Source organism: Natrix helvetica (genome assembly GCF_964273705.1).
Source record: "Natrix helvetica genome assembly, chromosome: 2".
NCBI lineage: Eukaryota > Metazoa > Chordata > Lepidosauria > Squamata > Natricidae > Natrix > Natrix helvetica.
Genome location: NC_138552.1, coordinates 53037013 through 53060144, shown reverse-complemented (window position 1 = coordinate 53060144; position 23132 = coordinate 53037013). Strand labels below are relative to the sequence as shown.

Below are 23132 nucleotides of genomic sequence, written 5' to 3'. Positions count from 1 at the left end.
CATTTTACAATATAGTATCAGTTTATTAATTAAATAATGCTATTTAATGTTTGACAGAATGTGTTTTGCACTATACTATTTTTTTAATAATAAGATTTTATCAGATTTATTTTTAGAAAAAAAAATCCTTACACATTCACTTGGAAGTAAACCTCACTGAATTCAACTGGCACAAAGAATTAGTTTTCCGGTCTTTGGATTGGATACCACAGTTTATAAAATTGATAAGTATTAACCATGCTAAAGTGTCTGGATCACAACTATGTTTGATAAGGAAGCTTTTAACTATTAATTCACCCTTTAGAGTGGTATAAAAAAATTTAGGTGCTAAACTCATTAGGTGCTCACAAACATGGGGCAATTAAGATATGGATATGAATGCGCAAAGATCAGCCAACTAATAGAACATAACATTGGTACCCACAGGCCATTAGAATTGGGTGGCTTAATAAATCTGAACAAATAAGTACATAAATAAAATGAAGAACACAATATTTCTTATTACCAGGTTTGCCAGTCTAAAAAGCTAAATAGGCTTGGCCCGGTTTTGTACATAGATGGAATACTATTTGAGAATTGCAAGCTATAGGCTATATTTAGAAGGTTTTTTTAAAAAAACCATAGCTGTGACATATGTCAAATTCATGCTAAAAAGTACATGGATGTGGATATGACTTTGAGGAACACAGTACAGCATGAAGAAGACTTTATTACTTTTGCAGAAAATATCTTGGGTCAAAAACATTGTATAAACTTTTTATAGCAAACATGACAGCCTCTTTTGAAAACCCATATTTCCTTAGACATAAATTAATTTCCATTGCCTATTGCCTTATTTATTACCACAAAACCTTTCATTAACAATATTGGACCAATTGCATTTATATTTGAGAAATCCTCTGGTAAATAAGTAACACAACATGAAAGAACTTTAAAAGAAACGACAATAAATGAAAAAAAATCAGATTTGATAGATTTTTTTTAACTGTCAAACAATTGTGTCCCGTCCCCTCCTAAATTGAGCTTTTGCTATTCTTAGTCTTTGGTTTATTTTTCTTTTTAAGACAATATTTTTTTAATTCTTTTTATCTTTTCACAAAAAATGCAAATAGTATTACCATGGAAAAAAAGATACTAAGCAGAAAAGAAAAAGGAAGTAATTCACAGTCCACATAGCAATACAAAATATATTTAGGATAAAATACATTTAGAGTTAATGTCTATGGAGATTCTCAGCCATATCCAGGTCATAGTTGTCCCAGAGATTTAAAGTTAATGCATTACATGATTAAAATTTCAAATGTGTTCTGTGAGAAAATGGACTTGGGAACAGGATCTACTTTGTAGTGAATGCAATAGAAATAGGTGTGGCCTGTAAATACACAGACTTATTTCTAGTGCATTCCCATCTGCAAAATAGAAACTACTAGACCTTGTTTAGACTGGCATCTATTCCAGTGAGGCATCACTTGCTCCAGTGGGTATTCCAGTCACAGCTTGGAGAATGGCAGGAATACTAAAATTCCATGAAACAACTTTTCAACCCAAGATTTCTAGAGCTATAGAATAACCAAAGTAACTGATTATAAGTGCAACTACAATATCTTTGTGAGGACACTCCAATAATGACAGTTTTAAGACTTCTGAAATTGTGATGAAGATAGTACAACCAGATGGAAATGGGGATGGAAAGAGGTTGTCTAGGGTGGAATAGGACAACATGCCACAACTTGTCAAGTCATTGTGGCCAACTTGCTGTGGGACAATGTGCTGCAAGACAATTTAATAATGCTATTTAATTATTTTAAATAAATTTAAAAATATTTTAATTTTTGCAGCTCACATTTCATTATGTCTCTTCTTTTTGTATCCTTTCTTTAATGATTCTATTCCACTATTTTCTTTGATAATAGTATAATTCTTCTCCATGGCAAGTTACCCGTGGTAAGTTGCCCGTGGTGAGTTGGCCACGGTGAATTGTCATAGACTCTGCTGGGGAACTCTGAATTGAGCAGATTTTCTAGTACTTCTGCTACACCCGCTGCTCAACACCTCTTTTCTGTTTTCCCCAATGTTAGATTTTTAACCAACCTAAAATATATATTACTGGAGACTTTGTTATTAATTGAGAAAAATAGCAAGACTGTTCAATATTTTAGCATTTAATGGTCATGCCTTTTAGTTACTCACCATTTAACAAGTAAAAGTATTAGAATCATTTTAAAATCAAAGATTTAAATAATTCTTAAAATGTGCTCTTGAAATTCAATCATGTTTGTGATATTGAATTAGGGTTGCCATCTTTTTTAAAAAAAAAGTTTATTCTTTCATGGCAAGCAGGCACAATTTTATTCTAACTATGTTCAAGGGCTGTACCAATCCTTTTTAATAAGGACTAACCAACAATAGTAAATATTTTAATAAACTACATTCAGAAAGAAGAAAATGTGATAATTGGAGACAACCAGGAGGAGATGGTAGCCAAAATTCAGGTAGCACCTTTGCCAACTAACAAATTTTATATAGAGAGAGACCTTCTGAGGTTGCCTGAACCATTTCATGTATGTGAATTCAGCTAACCCTTGCTCAGCATTGCTGCTAAAATCTCATTTTCCCCCCAAAATGGTCTTTTTAAAGACTGTGGTAGCTCTAAAGTTACTTTGTCCTTGTTTTGTCCTGATGACTTGTGACTATTAATTCTTTTGCACCAAGTTTATTCTATCTGTCCTATATAGAATTCAAAACATGAGCATTCATATAGTAGTCTGAAAAAGATAAACATAAAGATCTGTAATACTGTACTGCTACAGTTTTGCACTCACTCCACGTGAACATATTTTGGGCTTCCATTTTATGTAAGTGCATCTTTTCCTTAGGATATTTGATTAATGGAAGAGGAGGAGGGGGCATAAAATCTAGTTCTATTAAAGCTACAAATATACTCTTATGGACATATATTATAAATGACACAGAATTCCATAGGACTTATTTCTCAATAAAAATATTTGACTAACCTGCTTGTCTCATGTTGATTGGATATGCTTCTGTGGCACAGAGGCATTTTTTTTTGTTTCTCTAGAAATTCAGTTGATCAATTTCTCTCCAAGAAATTACTATTTAGAGATGGTGAAACACTGATTTTTAATGGGACTAATTATCACCCTGATCTTCCTCACCAAAAGTCATGAGGAATAATATGCAGCCAAGTGCTGACTATTTTTTGCTATACAGAAACCAACATGCATAGAATGAAAGGTTAAAAATCAAATTGACATTGGACAAGATTCAAAGAACCCCAAGCTACTTGCCCCTGAACAAAGTTAATTAAAAGCAACTTGCTAGTGAAATAAATGCCATAAGAAGGGCCAAAGCCCCAGCCACACCTAAAATAGTTACTGGATTCCTGACTATTTTTATAAACTGCTGAGTATGTTACCCTAAAATAATCCACATTGCTTTCTTGACATGGCAGTATAATAATTCAGACTATGTGTTCTAATAAGTTATTTTAATATTGTGGTTATCACATATCATATACAGAATGGTAGTGAAGGAGAGAAGTCATTAACCCTTGGAAACAGCTGTACTGTTGGAAAGGTTAATTCTAGCACTTGATGTTTGCACTAAAATAAAAGGGTGGTTCCTCTCAGCAGAATACCCAGGAGAATTTCAAAATCATCGCAGCAATACATTTCACAGAAAATAGAGAACGAAACGAATTCCAAGATTGTGAGTTGCAGCCAAAAGGCTGGGAAGAGAACAATCCACCTAGCTATGCAGATGAACCTCTGGAATTCATGCTTTCATGTTCCAGTTCCAAAGAAAAGAGAAATTTGAAGTAAGTATTTAAGAATTTTGAATACAAAGGAAGCAGAGGGAAATCCCTAATTTATGCAATTATACATTACATTACTTCATTCTAGTTTTTTCCTATTGTAACAACTACGTCTGTTTGACTTATTGATTTTAAAAAAGGAATCAGAAAAATCCAACCCCCTTCCCCCAAAAGAGGAAATGAGATAAAAAAACATTTATGTATAATTGCATCCCTACCACTTATTCTTCCTGCCTTCTTTGTACTATTCATTAAAATAAGGGATGGAATTTGAAGATCTAAAGGCTCTGTTTACTCATCAGGGTCTTTTTATGTTTACTTCTGTGAGAGACTTCCAGCCTTGAAAAGAAACAAGGGAAATTAACAAATGATAGTCAGCACAAATGGAAGATTTAAAAGAAGACAGATTGTAGATACCTAAGTACAAAGACAGAGGCCAAGTCCCTGACAACTGGGAGAAACAAGAGAATAAAATTTAGGGACATTGTAGCAAATAAATAAGACTACAAGTAAGCACAGCTGGGGGAGAGGCCACATTAAGAAGAAAACAGCCAGACTTTATGTAGCTTTCTATTTCTTAAGTCTTAGCTAAAGGGAAAATGGTAGGAAAATAGAATGGGGTTTTGTGAAGATCTTTGGCAGGACAAACTTTTGGAGAGGCATCAAGTGCCCTATGCAGTCGCATAGTATAAAATAGAAGGGTGAGATAGACTGCATGCAGACTGCAAGGCTTTCTTTTATGGTCCCCAGTCTGGGCAGTGCCCAAACTCTGGACTTTTTGTTTGCATTTGGCCTACTTAAGGTATCTATTCAATTCTTTTGCATTCCTGAAACTCACTTCTAAAATAGGCTATTGCCATGCCATCATTTAAACTACAGACCTCAACTTGCCTTCAAAACCTAACGCAACCTGAAGTTTACAATACAATACAATAGTAGAGTTGGAAGGGACCTTGGAGGTCTTCTAGTCCAACCCCCTGCCTAGGCAGGAAACCCTATACCGTTTCAGACAGATGGCTATCCAACATCTTCTTAAAGACTTCCAGTGTTGGGGCATTCACAACTTCTGGAGGCAAGCTGTTCCACTGATTAATTGTTCTAACTGTCAGGAAATTTCTCCTCAGTTCTAAGTTGCTTCTCTCATTGATTAGTTTCCACCCATTGCTTCTTGTTCTACCCTCAGATGCCTTGGAGAATAGTTTGACTCCCTCTTCTTTGTGGCAACCCCTGAGATATTGGAACAATGCTATCATGTCTCCCCTAGTCCTTCTTTCTCTTAAGCTAAACATACCCAGTTCCTACAACCGTTCTTCATATGTTTTAGTCTCCTAATCATCTTTGTTGCTCTTCTCTGCACTCTTTCTTGAGTCTCCACTTGATTTCAGAACTTTTGAATAGAAGTCAGGTTACCATTTGCAGTTGATAACTAATTAAAAGAGAGATAAGTCATGCACGTCTTTGTATATTCTGCTAATATGTTTTTATACTTGCTTGTCCTGTTTATATTAGACTGTTTTAGGGGCTAGACCTAGCTGCTCCCTCTAGGATGATACCGGCTAGGAAAGATATATTCAGCGTGCACTCACATTTGCGAACTGGTAGGGAAGGTAAATAAATACCGCCTTGCCAATGATATATGACAAATCACAATCCAATCTCAATATTATAGCCAGGACAAAAATTTCTATTTAAATGATGGCTAAAACACCTGCTTCATTCCAAGAAGACAAAACATATAAAAGAACTAAAATGTTTTTTTTTCAAAATAGATACAACTCCAGCAATATTAACATTTGTTTATGGTCTGAGATTGTGCAGAAAAAAAAGACCGATAATGCAATAACTACACTGAAAGAATTAAAGAATTCCAAGAAAATTCAATTACAATTCTGAGACAATTAACAGCTAATACTAGCATGAGAAAGAAATCAAATAGCTGCTAAAAGATATAGCTATTGACAGAAGTTTTCCAATCTTCTTGGAGTTTTCTTAAGAGTGATCGCTAAAAAGAAGGATAATGATGTCATGTTCTAATAGCAATTAAAGTTATTAACAATTGGAAATATTAAGTTCAATTTATTTAGTTAGTTTGTCACTCATGTACGCGATAACAGGAATAAGAATAAACATGAATAAGAACACAGGAAATGGGTACAAATAAATAAGGACAGTAGGACAGGGACGTTAGGCATGCTGGTGCGCTTATACACATTCTAGATTTAACACTGGGTGAGTGATAAACATTTTAATACCAACTATGAAACCGATTCTACTTCCATGCCTGCACCAAAATTAATATGGCTTTCATATAGGAGACTTAATATTTACCAGTTATTGCCCTAATAGTTTACAGGCCAATTAGGACCAGGGTAAGTTGTCTATGAGGAGTGTATATAATATTGAAAAAGGATCTAGGGGCAGAATTAAAAAATTCACCTAAGAATACTGGCAAATGTTAAACAAATCCATTACAATTCAGTAGATCAAAAAAGCAATAAAATCAAAATTGGAAACGCACTGAGCCTTACTACACAAAGGTAGAGGAACAACTTTGCTTTTTTATTACATTTTTTATCCTGCCTTTATTATTTTTTATAAATAACTCAAGGCAGAAAACATACTTAATGCTGCTTTCTCAACAATGACAACTTTGTGAGATGAGTCAGGCTGAAAGAGAGTGATGGGCCAAAGTCACCCAGCTGGCTTTCGTGACTAATGAAAAGAAAACAAATATAATAATAAGATCCTTAATTTCTGAAGAAGATGACTTTGTAAAAAAAAATAAGCTGTCTGTGAGGTATCAAAAGATGTATGAAATATGTAGGACTTTACTTGACAGGTTCTAACAAAGGTATATTTCAAAACAAGTATAGCAAACTATAGAAAGAAATAAAACAAAATCGTGAAAGGTGGAAAAATTTAAAACGCCCTTGGCTAAGACTTATTACAACAATGTAATATACTACCCAAGATGAACTTTTTACTTTTAACTCCAATCACAATCTTGTAGGATTGGCAAAGGCCAACTAGAAAATTCAGAGTGGGAGGAAATCAAGAACAAGATTCCAAACTTATAAGTCTCAAAGGAACAGGTAGACTATTAAATTATATTATTGAGCAAGCTGTTCATCACAGATAACAAAATGGGAAAAAACTTCTAATAGCAGAATCATAGAAAGAGCTGCCTTAGAACAAAGACTTTATAGAAATGTATGGCACAAAGAAACAAAATATGATTTGGAGAAAGAACAAATTAAAATTATATGATAAAATTAATATAAAATTTCAAAAAATGTAATTATAGTGGAACAATGTGAAGATTATGGAAAGAATTGAGGGAAATTGGTGCAAGTTGTTTTAAAGATTGATAAGTCATAAAAGAACAAATGCTGAAAATATCATAATAAAGAAGGAACTTTGTATCGTATGTGATAATCATCTTTAAAAAACCTTCCAAGGTATTGCAAGTAAATACATTAAAATCTCCAAAAAATTGTAAACATAAACTTTAAATTGAAAGCACAAACATTTTTATCAGGAATAATTTCAGAGACTATAAGCAAGAAGTGCCATAGCTTATTGAAATACATATTGACTGCAGGAGATCATAGGCTGAGCCTGAGGGAGGAGTCAAACACGTCATGAGTCCCTGCATAGCTGCAAGAGATCTAAGTGCAGCCAATCCTGAATGCCTTCTTATTCCCGTTCATTTAACTTGGCTGCTAGTAGGTCAGATTCTTGTACAGAGCTTAAGTTTGCAATAAATCTTTATACACTTATTTGAACTGCCCAAATCTCCTGATTTGCTGGTGCTCGATAGCGGCAAAAGCTATTTTGGCACAACCCTGTAAGAGTGGGTGAATGAAGAAGAAAAGTTTGAAATCAGAGAATTTGCAGCAACTAACTTTATATGTGCAGAATTTCAACTAAATTCAAGCAGAACATCTTCCCTATATATGACATATAGCACAGCAAGCAAAGTTCTGACATTTAAAATATGACTTCTAAGGAAAAAAACAAAAGAAAATGTTTCTTCTTAATTTCATTGTTATTCTTTAGTATGATACTGAAAGGGAATACTTCTTATAATAAAGGGTTGGGTTTTTTCAAAGACAGAACTAGCTTCATAAAGTTCATTTTCATTAAAAGGATTTAGGAAGTCAGAAATGCATACAACTCAGTGGTGGGATTCACTTACCTCCCTGCGGATTTGCGCTTCGCTCTTCACTCATACGCACCACCTTTTGTGCACACGCAGGTCACGTATTACATCGGAGCAGGTGAGCAGAGCCTCCCGCAGCTGCCGCTACCGGTTTGCCCAAAACGGAGAGAACCAGCTGAATACCACCTCTGATACAACAGTATTGCATGCAATTGTATTTTCTTATGTAGCATGGAATAAAATAATTAAAACATTACTGTAAAGATTCTAAACTAAAGTATTTGGTTTGCAAAAAAAAAACCAATTAAGGTTTAAATATTGGAAATTCATGTGAATTTAATAGAAGCAATGATTTAGAGTAAAACCCTTGCTTATTCAAAAAGTTGCTTTGGCAAAGGAGAGTTTAAAATGGAGAATACTAAAGCAGTACTTATGAAACTGTATCTTAGCACCAAAACTTTTAACTGTGATATTAACTGAGCAGCAAGTAATTTCTGGATTTTGTACTTCTTTGAATTTCAGAACAATTCTCACTTCACAAATGTATTTTAAAATGCATGTGCTCAGAAGTGAATACATTTAAAAATGCATACACACAGCCATTCAGAAATGGATACAGATGCATTTAGAAAAGTTTGTGTTCACTGTAAAATTTGGAATATTAATACTGAGTGGACAGATCAGAACTATAAGGCACATAGATTGTAGATACGTACGTTGATCCTTCCATTCCCTGAAAGTATTGCATGAAGCACAGATATTTGATTTTTGTCCTGTGTATCTTCAATGCATATTCTCGCAAACCCTCATCATATGTGTAAAATATATGTAAACCAACATCAGTTTTTATATATATGTATATGTATGTATGTATGTATGTATGTATGTATGTATGTATGTATGTATGTATATAATGTAGAAAACTTGGATGCATTTTGGTTATTAGGTAGACATACATTTCTGAATGCCAGAAAAATTATTAGTATTAGCTTATGTCTATACTAGTGTATTTTCTCTTCTAGCAACAGAGCACTTAGAACCAGATGACAAGAGTGTAGATTCTCTCCCACATTATTAAAATATTAGATTTATTAGGTAAGAGCCTTAAGCAAGGCACAGTTGTGCATTTTCACAAATATCTGAGCCATCGTCATCAAATGAAAATAAATACTGGGAGATGGAAACTGTCGAATTGATAGTGAAATGTGTAACACTTATGGGACATTGCAAATAAGTATTAAAAAGAAAATTACTTTCAATATCCATTTTTGTGTGTCAGTCTCTGCTTGTTCAATGTCCTTATAAACATTGAGACAATGAAGATAAAACAATAGTTATTGCATTTGCTCCCCAAAATAAAGAAACAGAAAAAGAATAATTTAATATCAAAGGTGTGTGTGTGATTGTGTGTGTGTGTGTGTGTGTGTGTTGTGTTTTATGGTGGTACACTGTAAAGGAAGGGGGAAAGCACCTCAAATGTAAGTTAATATCCTCAAAGTCAGATTAGCTATTATAAATTTCATATAGCATGTCAGCATATTCGTTTTTTTCTCCTGCATACAGCAAATATTGATCCTTGTTTAACCTTCCTTTTTATAAAAAGCCCAATTGGCCCAAAAGCAGCAAAAGTGAACATTTTGTTCTGTTTAAATTACCATGATGCGTATCAGTGTCCTCTTAAACCTCTTTCAAGCCACCTGTTTAGTCCTCAAAGACCCAAATATAGAAAGGAGTATCAAGAAGGGTTTATTTTTAGATGTCACTTTCCATAATTTTTAAGCTCTGAAATATCCTTTGGGACATCATATCACTATTAATAGAGACAGCATTATAAATATAGATGTTTTTTAATTTTGTAAAATGGCACCACAATACTTTTAATAGTTTCAGTTAAAATGTTAAGTTCAGATTTGGGATCCTTTGTGATTTGCCTGTATGTACTGCAGAGAGAACCCTCTCTAGGGAATACCTCTCAAATGTGTGAAAAATGTTCCATGTGATCTGTTTCATGTTTAAACCTGTGATTCAGATTTGTGTGATGTTAGTGTGTCAGAGGCTGTGATAGGATGCTAAGTTAGAAGCCTAACGGCAGACCATCTGTTTTAGGGCTGGTCCTTTGGAACACAGTTGAGTAAGCAGCATGTGTAGTATTAAATATATTTAAACTGAAAGAAGGAAAGAAAAATAAGCTACAGAAAGAAACTGTACTGACATAGTGTTTATGAACCCTTGAAATAATAACTGTTCAAGCAATTTCAAGGATATATGGATATATGTAAAAGTGGCCATTTATTACCTCTTAACATTTATTTTTTATCTTAGTATGATAAAGGACAGAGTTTTTCCCTTCTTGCAATACAGACTTATACGTAGAGTGACAATTCAATCCAACATCAGGCATTGTGGACTTGTACAACCCCAAGGCAAGTTTTGATAATGTTTCCACATCACCTGCACAAGCTTGATCGGGTTTTTTAAGTGATCCCCCTCTAAAGTTAGCCTGAGCTTCTGTTGAGCTCCAAATCCACAGTTTTTGGAACTCCTGTCCTAATATACTGAATAAACACTCAGTGATGCACAGAATCCTCTAAATCAGGGGTGTCAAGCTGGCAGCTTGCGGGCCAGTTGTGTTACACACAGACCACACCCACACTACCTCCAGGAAGGGAGAAAACTGTGAAATGTCATGTGACGGCAATGTGACGTGGCGAGTTTGACATCCATGCCCTAAGTAGTAATAGAAATAAAACACTGAATGTTCACTTTTGAATTATTAGCACTGAGGTTTAGTAAATGCTGAATACCTTCTACTTTTCTATACTTACTTTGTCTTTGTTTAAATATTGAAGAAGTTGAATGCATGATTTTTCTGAGAATGGTGAAAATTACAACAGAGATTGATTACATTTAGGGATAGCCTAACTTTAAATACTCAGTGTTATACCTTTTCATATATTCAGAAAATCCATGTATCTAATCTCCATCACCTCTTTAAAAGGCACACCTTCCTCAAACATTTTAATCATTCTCAAGGTGTTGGTTTGGGGAGTTCTTTATGTTAATAGAGAACTATTTGAAAAATTGTCCTGATACTTTAAAAATGATACAGGAGAAAAGAATTTATAGTTTATAGAAGAGGAGAAAGAAAACAGCTCAGCAAATTAGTCTTTTGGCAGCATTCTTCTGTGAAAGCTTCTGCTGGGAATTTCTGTGGCTTCTTCTAACCTTGATGTGTGTAGGAAATCACTCAGAAGAAAACCCATATAATTGTCCCAACCTTTTAAAATGTATTTATAGGTTCTGTCAAGTGAATTTTGCAGCATTCTGAGAAGCAAATAAACCCTGCTCTGAGGAGAAGAGACCACAAAAGCCAGTTATTTATCTGAATTGGCCTCTTGCAAATACAGTAGAATGTTTTTCCTCTCTCACTTTGATACTATGATTTGGCAAAAGTGTTGTCCCCAGTGGATAATTATTGGAATGTGTTTCATAGATAAATAGCACTTATTTGCATTAGGATATTCAGGTTGCCAACATCATATTTTTGAAAGTATGAGGTAGTTGTGATGTTGTAAGCAAGTCTCAGTCATATCAGTCTTGACCAAAAGGGGTGAAATTACACTTTTAAAAAAAAATATTGTTCCCATACTGAACTAGGTAACAAATTGCAGAGGATGTTTTTTTAATAACACATATATTGTTATACCAATATGGGGTTTTCCCCAAGATGAATAGTGTTATATTCTCATATGTTGCAAAACAAAAGCCCTACAGCTATTTCATTTTTTTTTCTGGGAAATTACACGAAGAAAATAATCTTGCCCAATTTATCCTCTTTTGTGTGGTTGGTTGTGCCATTTCATCTTTTTTTAATGTAATAAACACACAGTACATTACAAATTTGTTTCTGGTATGGAATCCACAATTTTTCTGGTACGTTTTATTTCTGTTGTGAAAAGATTGAGCATTTCATTGTTCAATTCATTTTATTATATGGCAGTCTGCATAAAGCTTTTATATCACTGATAATTCAGGCAAAATATGGATTTTCTACATGTTCTGGCTTCTGTACCTGAAAATAAAAAAAACTCTCTTTCTGAATATGTATATAATCAAAGGACAGAAGTAAACTCTTAAGAATTTAGCATTTAATGTAGTAAGAGCCAGCGTGATCTAATAACTAAAGAGACTGAATGGGAAAATCTGAGCTCTAATATTTCTTTGGTGTTTGGTGTAGAAGGGAATCCCACACATTCTTAATTATTATTTTAATCCACAGTGTTAATACGGGCTGGCAATAGTCTTCCAAAATTGCTTCTAATTAGCCAGTAAACTGGGGAGACTGGATACTGAATTAGGCCCTTCTGAGCCATGGTGATACAGTGGTTAGAATGCAGTACTGCAGGCTACTTCTGCTGACTGCCGGCTGTAGTTCAGCAGTTTGGTTCTCACAGGCGCAAGGTTGACTCAGCCTTTCATCCTTCTGAGGTGGATAAAATGAGGACCCAGATTTTTGGGGACCATATGCTGACTCTGTAAACTGCTTAGAGAGGGCTGTAAAGCACCGTGAAACGGTGTGTAAGTCTAAATGCTATTGCTACTCTGTCTGTAGAGAAGATGATCCAGATTGTTTCACAACCGAATGGATGCTTTAACCCCGTACTCCTTAAATTAGCCTACCATCTTCAGGGATTATGGGAATGGAATTGAACTAAATTGTCAGCCCAACCAAGAGGTACACCAAATCTGGAAACTGACTCCACAGAAGACCAGAAGTATATTTTATTGAGATTGGCCATAGTAACAGAATCATGCAAATCTATTTGTTTACCTTCCTTCCTTGAGGAAGAAGAAAGGCTTAGGAATGTCTTTATTCTTTTTGTTTCTATTGTATCAGTAGATTCTAAATTCCCTACAAATCCATCTCCATAATTATTTCAGGGGGGAAAATGTAGCTTTATTCATGAGTACTGAATTATATTCATTTTAAGAGGGCCTAAAATAGAACTAGGCAGAAAACATGGAGGAAAGAGGAGTTAAAAAAGCAAAAAGACTAAATCATGTCTCGGGTTATATCAAGTTATACAAGAACGTATTTGTCAGCAGCGTTCTGTTAGTTCATCCTCACAGGAATTATCATGTTTTTAACATAGGGATGTCCGCAGAGCAGAAGGAATACAATGTGCAATCTGTGATTACTAACACACAATTAAAAGATTGAATTTATTCCTTTTTTTCTTTCTCTTTCAAAAAAAGTTCATTCTTGCCTCAACATTTTCTCAACATGTCCTATTTGGGAAAGCAATTTGAGGCCATAAAAGGATGATATCAGGTGAAATAATGTTAATTTAATTCAGCATCTTGTTTCCTTCAGAGGCCACCAGAAGCTTCAGGGAAACTTGGAAGTAAGTTTTGTAGAGAATCTTCCAGGCAGTGAGATGACCGATTTTTGCAGCTGGATTTTCACATATGTTACACTTCGAATCCATCTTGATTTGATTCAAGGTGAAGATTTCAGATTCAAAGAGGGCAAATTTGATTCAAGTTTGTAATTTAAAATTCAAAAACAACCAGATTCAATTGGGGAGGGGGAGAATGGCTATTTGGCAAGCTGGATCCTCCTCTAAGGGGCCCTTTGTCAGTGGCTAAACTTATTTTGGGGGTTTGTGGCTTGCTGACAGTGCAAGTAGTCCTCGACTTACAAATGACTATTCATTTAGTGGTCATTTGAGAAAAATGACTTATGACCAGTTTCCACACTTGCAACCATTGCAGCATTCCCATGACCACGAGATCAAAATTCAACTGGAAACTGGCATGTATTTATGACAGTTGCACTATCCTGGGGTCATGTGATGACCATTTGTAACCTTCCCAGCTGGCTTGCAACAAATAAAGACAATGGCAGATTCTCTTAACAACTACATTATTCACTTAATAGCTAGAGTGATTCATTTAACACCTCTGGCAAAAAAAAAATCATAAAATGTGCTCAGTTGTGGTGATACGTCAAGGGTGTAAACTGGCAGCACACGGGCCCGACGTGTCACACATAGGCCACACCCACCCCAGCTCCATGAAGGGGGGAAAAATCATTAAAAATCACGTGACGGCAACGTGACACCACAAGTTTGATATTCATGTGATAAGTCAAGCACTAACTATACTTTGTTGCAGAGGCATTACAAGCAGTTTGGTAATAGTTAATGTCACAGAAGGAGGCAAGTAATTGGCACAGAACAAGCAATAGCCTTAAAACCACTTTCCTGATGTAAAAAAAAATCAGTAAATGTTTAGCTCAAGGTCTGTAAATGCTGGCCTGCTACCCATTCATTCATTGGGAAGAGGTTTCAATCTATCTCAATTGTACAGAATGTATAAGTAAAGGCCAGAGTTTGAATGCTGAAAGCTGAAATAAATTCACGTTTTATTGGCTGGACAAGCTCTTTCAATTAGCACAAGAACGAGCAAAGTTAAAGCTTGTGGTTGGCCACAATAAAGAACTCAAGAGCTGGGAAAGTGAATGGCGAAAAAGTAATGTTAGCTTTGCTACTCAAATTGCTCCAAGAGGCTGAATGAAATTAATTGGCTGGCTATTCAATGTCAGAGAACCCCCACCCCCAGCCCCCCAATATTAAACACTGTACAATCCCAAAGCAATAGGGGGAAAAAACCTATGGACACTGCACTTCAAAGGTTAAGGGGTGCTCTGAAGCCATTCGATTTGATTCCCCTGCATCCATTTGCAAATTGGTTTCCATAAGGGGAAGCTGCACCAAAGTGAAGCACTCCTTCAAAACGCAATCAATCAGGATAGAGTTGGAGGGATCTTGGAGGTCTTCTAATCCAACCCCCTGCTCAAGCAGGAGACCCTATACCAGTGACGGCAAAACTTTTTCGCCTCCGGTGTCAAAAGCACATGTGCATGCGTTAATGTGCACATGCATGCCCACACCAATAATTTAATCAGCCCCCCCCCACTGTGCCCCCTGCACATGCATGCATGACACGCCACCCCCTCTGCCCCACACATGCGTTTATGGCTTTTTTGGAGCCTGGAGAGGGCAAAAACAGCCTCTCCTGCCCCGCAGGAGGCCCTTTGGAGGCCGGAAACGGCCCGTTTATGGTGGGCCCGGGCCTGGTAGGTCCGTTTTTCACCCTCCTCAGGCTCCAGAGGCTTTCCTGGAGGCTGGGGAGGGTGGAAATGATCTCCCCCACCCCCCAGAGGCCCTCCAGAGGCTGAAAACGCCCTCCCAGAGCCTCTACGTGAGCCGTGTACTTACCTGGCATCGCGTGGAGACTCCTGGGATGAAAAGGGCAGCATGGGTGGGCCAGATGAAATTCAGCACATGCACGCTGGAGCCAAGCTAGAGCAATGCCATCATGGCCCTATACTATTTCAGACAGGTGGCTGTCCAATATTTACTTAAAAACCTCCAGGGCACCTAAATTGACCAACTCCGCACATCCCCAATGTATACCCACTTACCCACTGTCAACATGCTGTGCCTCTTCATGCATCATCACTGCTGCATTTCGTGACCACACATTCCACCTCTCCACAAGTGCTCCAATGACGTACAGTGGGCAGAAAAGGACATCCTTCTCTCAAAGCCAAGGCCAAGGTGGCATGCCATGAAACAGATGATTCAGACATGCTGGTAAAAAGCAAGTTATTAAAACATTGAAAAGTTACTGTGGCCCAAGGCACCAAGTAAGCCATGGAAGATGTGCCTGTTTTATTCCTACAAATAGGCTGTTGGTTTTCTGTTGTTGTTTTTTTCAGGCCACACCAGTTTGTGTAGAGATGCAGCAGACTGCCTTCACTAGGGTCAATTAACTCTGCTGTGCCTCTGCCACAGCTGTGATGAATTGCTTGGTCCTGAGGCAGGCAGGCAGCCGCAGAATTACTCATCCTCAAAGGGGGCTACTGGCCATTATGTCTCTTGGTGACTTACTGCTCCAGCTGGCCCCTGTCTAATCAGAGAGAAGGATACATTTCTCAATGATTAGGCTATTTGAGAAGGTTCAGGGTCCAAGTTTAAATCCCCACTCTTCTGTGAATCTCTGTAGCTGACCTCTGTGAGCGGAGGGCTCTCACTTTTTCACACTCAGAAAATATTTTCATCCCACAGATTTTGGGAGGTTGGGAGAATTTTGGTACATAAGCAATTGGCAGTTCAGGAAGAATCTGTTCTGGATTACCTACCTTGAAAATGTAAAGGTGTAGCAATTCAAATCCCCGTCTTTAAAGGAATATTAACAAATATTGTATAGTTTTTTTTTCCAGGCTAAGGCCTATCAGTTTCTTTTAACAGCTTTCATAAGCATTTAAGCGAAGTGCACAATGGAATCAATGCAATTGAACTTCACCTGAGCTAGATTGTGTTTGCTTTTCTTACTGCATGATGGAACCAAATGAAAAATTGTTCATGGCATTATTTTAACGTGAGCTATTGCACTGAGATTAAATCCACTGCTTACTTTTTCTTTGTGTGCTCCACTGTGTATGATAAGTAATGGAAATGGAAATCACTGCACAGATGTAAAAGGAGCCCCCTGTACATTTTAAAAAATCAACTGCACATTCCAAAGGTAAGAAAAGAGCAATTATGCATGTCATATTTTGAAAGTGTGAGGAGGAGGAGGAGGAGGAGGAGGAGGAGGAGGAGGAGGAGGAGGAGGAGGAGGAGGAGGAGGAGGAGGAGGAGGAGGGATGATGAAATGTACAACTTACAGGAACAGGCATATTCCTTGGTCTATTGGGTTAGAGTTAGAAAATCAAGTTAATTGGAAAAACACAGTAAGAAAGGGATGAAGGACAATTTAATAAACTCATATCTGACCACAAGGCCAGCTGTTGGAGGGCTGAAATTATATACATATCTATTCATTTGTGTATAGGACATGCAATATTTTTCAGCAGGTTGACCAGGCATAATGGTTGCACCAAACTACTATCTATAGTAAACATTTGGTAGAACAATGGAGAATAGTTCAATTTTTCCACTACTGACAAATTTCCATTGATGAATTCAGCTCATGAAACCAGTTCAGAAGGTCCACCTAATTGGGACATTATTTACAATTTCTGTCTACTACAACTCAAAAAAATCAAATTACAGTATAATTTAAACTGAACTCCTGGATGCAATGGAGCTTTTGAGTCAGAACCTACTGTGGAAGGCAGTTGTGGTGATATCTCATAAGAGGAGAATAGGAAAAACAACATAACATTTGCTGAAAAGAGGGTTTCCTGACCAAAATAGCAACTCGGTAACATTTATTCACCTACTCAACCATTCCTTCCTTTTTTAGGACCACTCACTCACAAAATAACATCTGCATCCTTTTTTACATAAAAGTATACAGGTATTACTTTGCTAAAGTTTAATGCATGATGTTCTTGTATTCTCCAGCAAGGACCTATCATATTTTTTTTAGTGTACATGAAAGCACTGCTTTTATGTGGCTGATCTTTCATTATAGCATTACTTCAGTTTACTTCCATTAAGTATCTTGAACTTCCTTTATGTGTAAAAGGCAGATTACACATACAACTAATAAATAATTAGACCAAAGGCAGTATAAGTGCAAATTTCTCTCTCTATTCTGAATCAGGTTCATTATTGTGAACACTATTACTGTATGTTGCTTATCCAGATGTATTGAGTTAAATTTTTATAAGTTTGACTGGGATATTAGACTACATAGATATATCTTGAACTTTGTGGGGAGGTGAGTGTAGATTAGTTAAAAATCATAGGATTGCAACTGAATTTGATTAACTCAAATGACAAATTCCAGTTGTTAGATTTTTTAACCAGTTTATTTATCTCATCAAGCAGAAATTCTTGCACTAAAATGAATGGTTAAAATAAATGTGCCCTAGAGGCTCATTTCAGCCTTGGTTCAGTGAATGCTTTTATATTTTAATAACAAGCAACTAGTATACCTATGTTGTTCCATAGATTAAAAAAATCTAAAACCCAAATAATGTGACAACTCTCTAAGGACCAACGAAAATAATACCAAAAGGTCTACCATCCTCTGAGTCATCCAGAACTTTTTTCTGGAACAACCTATACAGTACACATCAAAAGAGAGAGTGGAGAAGAACCATCTAGGTCCCTAAGGTTAGACCAGAAATGTAAGCCATGAGTTTTAGATTTCAAAGGCGGTCCGTGATTAAGGTTGTGGACTAAATGCAGAATCAATATTGGATGATACTGGTAATCAGATTATGTCTCCTTTTTCGGGCATAGATGGAATGGATTTTCTTCCACTGCAGATAGGTTTTCTATCAAGTAAAGTTACAGAGTATTTTTGGTGATCTATCGATAACTAATTTCTGAATTTTGATTAGGATTTAAGCCTTTATTTATCCCATCATATTGAGGTGCATATATTTTCATGGTAAGCTCTGCATTTATTCATATTGTATTAACTATATTTATTGTTTGTAGCCATGGGAAGTGCTGCTGGATCAAGCTTATTCAAACTTGAGATTCATTGTAGTTGTCTGAATTGCCTGCTTATAAATCTTCTGGTGGCTGAATGCTATAGAAGGGATGAACCATTAAGATGAATAGTTAATAATATTAGCTACAGTAAGCTCTATGCATGCATTATATTGTTTTTGCAAAATCTGGTTCAGATCAGGAGAAGCTGTTTGTCCTTGGAAAAATAAAGAGGAGAGACTTCAAGTATTTCAATATGACTTTCAAGCCACATTAAGTCTGCTCATGTGCACCTCTTGAGAACAGTTTCCATTAAAAAAAAGAAAGAAAACCAACATCACTTTCAGAATTATATCAATCTTTCCATTGACAACAGATACCTCCAGACAGCAGTAAAGGGTATGCTGATGGATTCAGTATAACTGAAGGGCATTCAATAAAATTAGAGTTTTGAAATAAAAACACCAAAATATAATACTTAATGTTAGAATAGGACTTTAATCCTGTGGACTTCAACTCCCAGAATCCCCTAGCCAGCTGGCTGAGGAATTCTGGGAGTTGAAGTCCACAGTCGCCAAGGTTGAGAAACACTGCCCTAGAAGCTGATGTACCTGCAATCTGGCTTCTGCATCAGGATCCCTGAACACAGGCCTGTGACTCTCAAAGTGTCAAGGGTTCAATATTATATGCAATATTATGTTGCTGGCATAATGAGGATCTCAGTCTAGTATTTTTATTTATCCGTTGTAAATTAAAATTATACTTAATGTGAGTATTACTAATTTGCAGGCTAATAGTACTTGCCTGATCTAATAATTTCTCTAACTGCAAAAGTTAGAGATTGGAAAATCACTGCAGCCAACTAAGGGGATGTTTGGCACTATGCAACTACACTATCTAACAAAATTATTATGACATAAACTTAAAATGTGGTTTGATATTATATATCTAGAATGTAATTTGTTATGATACATCTAATGTTTGATGATGGGCAGAGAAAAATAAAACCAGTATATCCCTTTAATCCAGATACTTTGAGACAACAAGCTTTTCTGTCTCCTAAGCTTTTTGCATTTAGTTTCAGGTACACCAGGATTTGCCCCAGGTTTTGTTTGTTTTCAGAGACATTCGGATCAGAGATGGGATTCAAAATTTTTTACTGCGGTGTGCGGTAGGTGCGCCCCCCCTCCATACTCATAGTATACATTTGCACATAGTTCATTGTTAGGTAATAACATAATAACATATAGTCAGCATATAAATTCAGTTAATAATTTCAATCAGTTTATGTCAGGTGGATTTTCTTACTCATTTTTGTGATCTGAGCTTTCTCGATGTTGCCCCATCTCCCCCCGCCGACAGGGCTCCGGCCCCTCCCGTGTCCTGTGTATCTGGTGGCGGATCATCAGGTTTTTCTAGGAGTAGTTTGTTTTTTTCCATAAAGGCCTGTGCCTCTATGGGTGTATTAATTCTAACTCTTGTCTCCTCCCAGAATATTAGCATACCTTCAGGCAGTTGCCAAAATTTGTAACCTATCCCCTACCTTTTTCCTTTGTAAAATATTAAAAAAACCAATAAAACTTTGTTATAAAAAAAAAAATTACTGCCAGTTCTTTGGGCGTGGCTTGGTGTGCATGGCATGGCTTGATGGGTGTGGTCATCCTTCCAGGGGAAGGATAGTGTAAAATCTCCATTCCCACCCCACTCCAGGGGAAGATTACTGCAAAATCCCCATTTCCTCCCGATCAGCTGGGACTCGGGAGGCAGAGAATAGATGGGGGTGGGGTCAGTCAGAGGTGGTATTTACAGGTTCTCTGAACTACTTAAAATTTCCGCTTCTGGTTCTCCGGAACTGGTCAGAACCTGCTGAATACCACCTCTGATTAGGATGCTATAAACAGTGAATGCTTATAGTTTGTTTACTAGTCATTATCCAATCAACACATAGCCTTTCTGGCCAAGAGGTGAATACAAAAGACCCTTCAACCAACTTGCTTACCTGACTTCCATAACTCAGTACTTCATCTTGTCCCTCAAGTCCAGGTCTCAAGACATACGTCTTCCCCCTTTTTACAAAGACGAAGCGGGTAATAAAATTATAACAATATCATCATACTTCTGTAACCGTCCTTATGGCAACTGTCCATTGGTCTTAATGTAAGGATACCATTTTCTCTTTCTCGTTTTATTCAATGATCCTAGCACATTATTACAATGGGATCTGAGGAGCTAGGAGGAGCTCAGGAATTCTGGGAGTTGAAGTCCATGAGTCATAAAAGGGCCAAGGTTCCCCACCACTGCCTTAAAACATAAGGCACTGATATATTATCATTTTTGAAGCAGTATTCATGATCTTGAAGTGGCATTCATACTATATACAGTGCCAATGGCATAGTAATATATTTAAAATTGCTTGCAATACCAAGATCTTAGTCACAATGTCATAAAGATTATGGAGACTAATCTTGCACAATTACCTTTATCTGGTAGAAATGCCAGTGTTGGTCCTAGATTTTGAAAGTTATGAAGGAATCAAGCTGGACTTTATTGTTTCTCTAGTGGGATGATTGTAAACTGAGAGAATTTAGATTAAGTTAAAATGTAATTGGCTGTTTATGGTTACATATGTAATATAGCCTGTTAAAGCTATGAGTTCCACATTCTAAAACCAGTCAGAAAATTGATGTTTGTGATTTTAAAACAGGAATATGAGTGAAATGCTGGCCATGCTGATTGAGACTGCTAGGCATTCTGGGAAAGCTTTTGATATCTCAGATATCCTTTAAAAAGATCTTATATTGCAACTTTCCAACTTAAGGACTTCTAGATGTGTTGGGCCAAGAGAATTCTGGAGCTGTAGTCCCAACAGACCTATTGATACCAGACTAAGATGAATGATTCTAGTAACTTAAGAGAATAAATATTTGTGTAAGCAAAGCTCATTGTTGTTGAGAAAGAAGGAGTATAAGGAGGGGAATATATTCCCTTGATAGTAATTATCCATCAACAGTGACTTGTTTATTTTTAATACGCATAGTTACACTACTTCAAAACCCAGAACAAACAAGCAAACTAAACAATTGGATATTTGTATAATGTGTTTTGGAGAAATATTTAAAATATAATAATTTAAGGGGGTATCTCAAATTAAATAATGACATATTCTTATTGCAACAATATGTATTGGTGATTGCAGCATGTAGATTAGAATAGTTGAAGCTTTCATACCTCATATATTTGTATCTTCATTTGTTGCCTGCAGCTAATACTTAGACACATTTTGGCTAATATTACTTCTAACACAAAATCGGTCTCAGCTCATTCTTCCCAATAACTTTTAGCATTGCCTTCTAGCACAAATAAAAGAGCTTTAGTTTTAAAAATGACTTGTTGCAACAGCAACCTGATCCTTGGTACCGTGTTTCCCTGAAAATAAGACCTACCCTTAAGCCATGGCATGTTTTTATAAGATCTATCCCTCAAAATAAGCCCTACTTAAGAGCCTGCACAGCCAGCCATATGCCCATTCCATCTATTTGCTCATGTGTTGTGGCCACAAGGCGAGGTGAGAGGAGCCGCCCCCCATGACCCACACCGGCTTACCACAGGTTCCCCATAGCCAGGTTGTCCACACCCCAACAATTGCCTTATGGTGGCAGCATCAGTAGCCATGTGCAGCAGGAGCCCATGTGGCCCCTGGCCCACTTCCTCTGCTTGCTTGTGGTATGCCGGTGCTGCAGCTGCAAGGCAAGGCTGGTGTCAGGGCATGTATAGCCTGGCTGCAGGGGCCTTGAGGTATGCTGGTGCGGGGTGCGTGGGACAACTCCACTCCCGCCAAAGCAAGCAAAATAAATGGGTCTCCTGTACATGCAAAAAAAATATGACATCCCCACCCCAAATAAGCCCTAGTGCTAGACTGGGTCTTATTTTCAAGGAAACATGGTATTTGCCCAGATCCGATTTAAAATGTCAGCAGGCCTACATAGCACTTTAATCCTATGAATCTTATGTGTTGTAAAAAAAGGATCCCTGAAACTTATAAAACACAAATATCAAATATCAAACAATTTAAGCTCTTGTGATGTGTTTCTTTTTTATTATTTTACAGATCTGGATACTTCCAAGCATAGTTCAAGACAAAACAATCAAAAACACAGACAAAACAACACTACTATATTAGCTTATATCGGTCAGCCTTATCCCACACCTGTCTAGTCAAAAGTAAATTCCATTGTGTAAAATAAGTTAATGTTGCATTAACAGTTGTTCTTATCTTTTGTTAATTTGTACTTTAATTCTGTTTACTGATTGTTCATCCTTTCTTTAAAATAAATTAAATAAAGCTGTCAATTAAAAAGTCCAGTAGCTTTGGTTTGGTCATTATCCTGTATCATAATTACTTACAGGATTGTTATGGAAATGATATAAGAGAGAAAGAATCTCAGAGGATACCTTAAGAATGTTATATTTTAAATGTAATAATAACTTTAAAATAAACGCAAAAGGTCTTAACAGGTCTGCTCAGCAATCTATCTTTTTGAGTCCACATTTGAATGTTATTTTTCTAGGATTTAGTTAGTCCATTACAATATACTCCTCTGTATGTTGTAGGCTGTTCTTAGACCAGGGTCCTCTGCAGTGGGAATAAAGATGGTGGCTTCAAACACTTAAAGTT

At 36.6% G+C, this 23132-nt stretch overlaps 1 long non-coding RNA gene across 1 annotated transcript in view; it reads left to right on the top strand.

Moving 5' to 3' along the window:
- The window catches only part of LOC309387173, a 72652-nt gene extending 49838 nt beyond the window's left edge, over nt 1–22814 (top strand). Inside the window, exon 3 of the long non-coding RNA XR_014174551.1 lies at nt 22566–22814. This is a non-coding gene — a long non-coding RNA (uncharacterized lncRNA). The remainder of the gene's footprint in view (nt 1–22565) is intronic.
- The last annotated feature ends 318 nt before the right edge of the window (nt 22815–23132 follow it).